This window comes from Crocodylus porosus, unplaced genomic scaffold, assembly GCF_001723895.1.
Source record: "Crocodylus porosus isolate Cpor-Errol unplaced genomic scaffold, CroPor_comp1, whole genome shotgun sequence".
Lineage (NCBI taxonomy): Eukaryota > Metazoa > Chordata > Crocodylia > Crocodylidae > Crocodylus > Crocodylus porosus.
Window position 1 is genome coordinate 13,953,637 of NW_017728909.1, and position 5,218 is coordinate 13,958,854.

The following is a 5,218-nucleotide window of genomic DNA, read 5'->3' on the forward strand; positions in this document are numbered from 1 at the left end:
ATGACCACGTCCTTTGACCTAACTACCTCCATGAGCTGACTTAAGAATTCCTGATCTAGCTCCTCCCCTTGGTTGGGTGGTCTGTAGTAGACCCCCACCATTAAATCTCTTTCCCCTCAACTGCCTTGTATTCTAACCCAGAGCACTTCAGAGTGCCCCTCCCCTGATTCTTTGGTAATCGACGAGGATGGGTATTCCTCCTTAATGTAGAGTGCCACGCCCCCACCTTCCCTCAGTCTCCTACCCTCCTGTACAGCCTATAGCCCTTGATATTCACTGCCCAGTCATGCATTGGGTCCCATCACGTTTCAGTGAGCCCCACTATGTCTGGGTTGGTGTCAGTTAGCAGGAGGGTAAGTTCCTCCTGCTTGTTACCCATACTACGAGCGTTTGTGTAGAGGCATTTGAGGCCTCCTGTGGATGTGTGCATTGCCCCCCTACTTTCAGCATTACCCTGGTCCCTGTTGCTTACCTGTGTATATGTTCCACTCGTTGGTCTAAGCTGGGCTGTAGTTGTGGGTGTTGTTTGGTTTGGACATCCAAGGTTTCCTCCGCCCTCATCTTCCCTTTCCCCCAATGCGCCTAGTTTAAAGCCTGCCAGAGGAGATCCACCAACCTTGTCTTGGGGCAAATGATCACTTCCCTTGCTTGCCCAGTTCATAGCTTTACATCAGGTTGATGGTTGTAGGCAATAGAATGTTCTTGATACCTGTAGATTCAAACGCTACTGGGCTCCATGGTGGCTCTGTGGAAATCAATGGGAACTTTTTGAGTTACTTCAGCGGGTGGAGAATTTCACCTCTTTAGTTTATAGCTGTCCAGGGCTCCTTTAAAATTGTATGACTGGCTTGAAAAGTCCTTCCGAAGGTGGCTCATAAAGAACCACATATACCTGGAAGCTCTGCTAGGACTTAAGTTCAGTCCAGCATTAATGAGTTATAACCATGAGACCAAAACTGTTTTAAGATAGGTGCAACAAGATTGGCACTGAAGTGCTGTTGTCATTCCCTCTAGTGTCTGACTCGATCGTGCCTGGTTCCACCTCCCAGGGTCGAACCCTGCTTCCTCACCTGCCATACTTTGTTGTTTAAAGGTTACTCTGGCTGCAGACTGGTAGCCTAAGTGCACTGGCTTTGGCTTGGCTTTTCAGTCTCAGCCTTCTCTGGCTCCAGGCTCATCATGGTATGTTTGAGCCCTTGACCGCTCTTGAACTGACATCTGGCCACGTTTGCTGCCCCTCTTGGGCTCTGGCCAACTGTGCTGCCCACTCTGGACTCCAGCTCTGGGCTCTCAACCCCTAGCCACCTGTGCTGCCCCTCTCTGGGCACAGCCCTATGCCCTCTCAGCTTCAGGATGACTGTGCTGTCCCCTCTGAGCACTGAAGCTCAGTCCTTGGCTTTTTTGGGCTCCATTTGTCTATGCCCTACACCCCTCCTGCTGGAAGGCTCAAAACATTGCATGCCCCTCAGGCACCCCTGCAATCTCCTCATCACCCTTTTACAGGCACATCCAATCTTCTGGCCATACAAGGAGAAGAAACATATATTATTACAATTCAAATATAGGCACATGCCACTTTCCTAAAGTTTGCCTCCCATAAATTATAATTCCCTGTTTAGCCTCTGTTTCCCTGGGCCCTGCTTCCTGCAGTCTGCTTCCCTGAAGAAGCTCCTCTCCCTCCAGCCTGCAGGGCCTGGCTGCCTGCATAAGCTCAGGGACTGGGTTTATGTGTTTGGAAGTCATACCTCCTTCAATCACATGCCTTCCCCCTAGTCCTTGGCTCCCTGGTGTGGGTACCTTCTGCCTGGACTGGCTGCTTCAATCTCCACTTTTCTCACAAAATATTTTCTCACTATCCTCTCCTAGATGCCATTTGCCAGAGCTTCCACTTTCCTGGGGACTGCTTGGGTACAGGCATAGGGCCCAGTTTTGGTACGGCTTTTCCTCTCTGGGTAGTTAAGCACGTGCAGTGGGGTGTACCGTTCAGAGATTTCATAGACATTAGACATTAGGGCTAGAAGGGACCTCGGAAGATCATCAAGTCCAGCCCCTGATGTTGTGAACTCTTGAACTGCTGCAGCCATTTAAACTGTTTTCAGGGTATGAATGCATGTAGTGGTTGGGTGGGTTTTGGTAGGAAGAATGTATCCTCCTGCAGAGGTAAAATTGAGGGGATAGAGTGATTGAGAAAGAGGGCGCTGTGTGCAGTAGAAAGCTAGCGTGTGCACAGTCATGGGGTTGACAGCTGCTGGGCTATGAGCACATGAAAAGCCCAACTGAGAGTAGGAGGGCAGAGTGTGTTGGACTGAGCGAGTGCCTAGCACATGCTATTTTAAGTAAGCAAGCACACCAGAGCACTAGTGCTCACTAGACACCTTCTTGCTGGGGTCCTCGGCAACTAAAGCAGTGGTTCTCAACCGTTTTTGTATCAGGGCCCATTTGTTAACATAATTGGCCAGTCCCAACAGAGTGCCCCTCACTCCTGACCTACCTCCCAGACCTCAAGTGTGTGGGTCAGGGGCTGGGTGTCTGGGTCAGGGGAACCCCAAGCAGCCCCTTGCAGTCTGGAACTCTGCCAGCCTGCAAGAGAAAAGCCACAATTTCTCACAGTTTTCTTCTTTAAAGGAGAATCCATTTTTAAAGTTTGTTCACAACACTTTCATATTTTCTTGCAACCCACTTTTGCAACACAACCCAAAGGTTAAGAAACACTGAGCTAAAGGATCTTTGGTGCCTGTGGACCAGGTCTTCTGGGAGAGCCAATATCCTGCAAGCAGTAAGGGTGGAAGCAGCCACGGATGGCACTTCCCATGGCCTAGTAGTGAGTGGCCTTCGGAGGATGGGAGCATTTACATCTGAGAGCTGGGGGTGCACAATGTTGGATGCGAATTCCTTGAAAGTCTGGGATGCCTGAAGATGTGTGTAAGGGTGTGTGAAGGGTTTATGCAAGGATTGAGTGTCTCGTAAGTGGAGCTAGAAGGTAGCCTTCCTTGCTCCCTTGGAGACAGCTTGAGAGGCAGAAATTGATCTGCAGGATCTGAGAGGCTGCTGGCTCGTTCTGTGAGTGTAATTAAAGCAACACTGATTGTGGTTATAGTTACTGTTGTTTGTATTGTTGTTCTTCTTTGTTGTCCCTTTTAATAAATATCCCTTCCCCCCTTTGCTGTGTGAAAGTGGGTTTTTGTTTAGGGATGCAACTGGCAATTATAGATAGGGAACTACCTAATTCAGGGAACCTGCCTCTGGATTTTGTGGTCCCAGCATGACATGAGGTGCAATTTTTGGCATCCTGCCATGCCTCTGACTGACCAAGGGGCATCAGAAGTCCTTCCCTTCCCTCAAGATTGACAGAAGGTGATTCCCCCTTGACCAATCAGAGTCATGACAGGGGTGATGTTGCAGTCTATTGCAAAATCTTCCCCTCCCTCTCCCTACCACCCATACTTTAGGAAACCTGGGTTTCCCACCTCTGCTTTCAGCTCCATTCTGGCCCCCCCTTCCTGGCCATTCTCCCACTTTTTTGCAGGACCTGCACTTTTTCACAGACCCTACCAAATTCATGATTTCCACAACAATCATGACATTGCAAATTTTATAAGTCCCTAATTATAGATTCTGATTGATTCATATATTGTTAGGGGTGGAAGGAACTTTGCAGATCATCGGGTCCAGCCCCCCAGCTCACATCCATCAATACCTATCTCAAGTATAAATTTATCTGTTTGTACATTAGATTAGCTTGGTTAACACAGACTCCATGTGTGGTAACTAAGCCTTCTTCCTTCTCTCTTGTGTCTGAATAACAGGGCTCAGGTCCCCTCTTACAATTGGGCATGAGAATTTCCAGGGAGTTTAACGTATCTTTTTTCTTTTCACTATGTTCAGCTAGTAAGTGTGATCTGTTCTGTTATCAAGGGTTTTGGCTTGATTGAGAATTACATTTAAAGGCTTTGAGATTGTTCTCACACACCCAATTAAAATTAATCTGTCTTTCTAATTAGTTGGTGTGCTCATCTGACCTTGCAGTTTTGAGGAGTCATTGGTCCAGATTACAGCTCTTCAATTTCATCATCCCAAGTGGAGCTCATATGGATATTTCTGATTTCTAGACACCAGCTGCTTAGACATCGATGGATGTCAAAGGGTCTAAGGGTTGGATGGACGAGGGAAATGAATCCCAATTATTTCAGTGCAGTGACTCTTTCAGGCAAGTTCAGCCCTTAGACAAATACCAACTTTGGCAAGTTCCTTCAACTGAAGCATGAAGTAAGTTACTGCAAAACAATACTGTATTTTCTTGTATACCACATGCCCCTAAATAAGGCACATGCTCTATTTGGGGAAGGGAGAATGAAGGGGGCAAAAAGATTATTCCAGTTATGGCTGGATTATGACTGGAGGGGATCTTGACTGTATGGTTAAATCCTGACTGGTGCTGCTTAAGCAAAAGCCAAAGTTTCAGCCCTCTCGCAGCCTCTCACTGGTGAACTGGCATCAGCTGTTGGCTAGTCAGCAAAAGGGTATTGGTAAATTCTAATGTGGCTATGAAAGTGATCACACCATGTGATCCTGAAAGTGGAGAAAGAAGCAGTCACAGATCTTTGAAAACTCCTAGAGCTCTGGTGTAGTGTCCGATGATTGGAAGAAGGCCAATGTGGTGCCTATCTTCAAGAAAGGGAAGGAAGTGGAACCAGCTAACTATAGGTCCATCAGCCTGACTTCTATCCTGGGGAAGGTCTTTGAAAAGTTTATTAAAGAGGCCATCATTAATGGACTGGCTGATGCCAACATCCTAAGGGATAACCAGCAAGGGTTTGTTGCAGGTAGGTTTTGCTTGACCAATCTCATTTCCTTCTATGGCCAGGTGACCTATCACCTGGACAAGGGAGAAGAGATTGATGTCATATATCTTAACTTCAAAAAAGCCTTCGATCTGGTATCCCATGATCACCTCTTGGCAAAACTGGCCAATTGTGGCCTTGGGTCCACCACGATCCACTGGTTGGAGAACTGGCTGTGTGGTCAGACCCAGAGAGTGGTAATTGATGGAAGTCAATCATCATGGTACTCTGTTACCAGTGGAGTCCCCCAGGGCTCTGTCCTTGGACCTATATTGTGCAACATCTTCATTAATGATGTGGACATTGGAGTCAGGAGTGGACTGGCCAAGTTTGCCGATGACACCAAACTATGAGGCAAAGCATACACATTGATGGGA

At 47.4% G+C, this 5,218-nt stretch overlaps 1 long non-coding RNA gene across 1 annotated transcript in view; it reads right to left on the reverse strand.

Annotated features, from left to right (window-relative positions):
* Positions 1–625: 625 nt before the first annotated feature.
* The window catches only part of LOC109308190, a 22,485-nt gene continuing 17,892 nt past the window's right edge, over positions 626–5,218 (reverse strand). The window contains exon 3 of the long non-coding RNA XR_002100523.1: positions 626–647. This is a non-coding gene — a long non-coding RNA (uncharacterized LOC109308190). The remainder of the gene's footprint in view (positions 648–5,218) is intronic.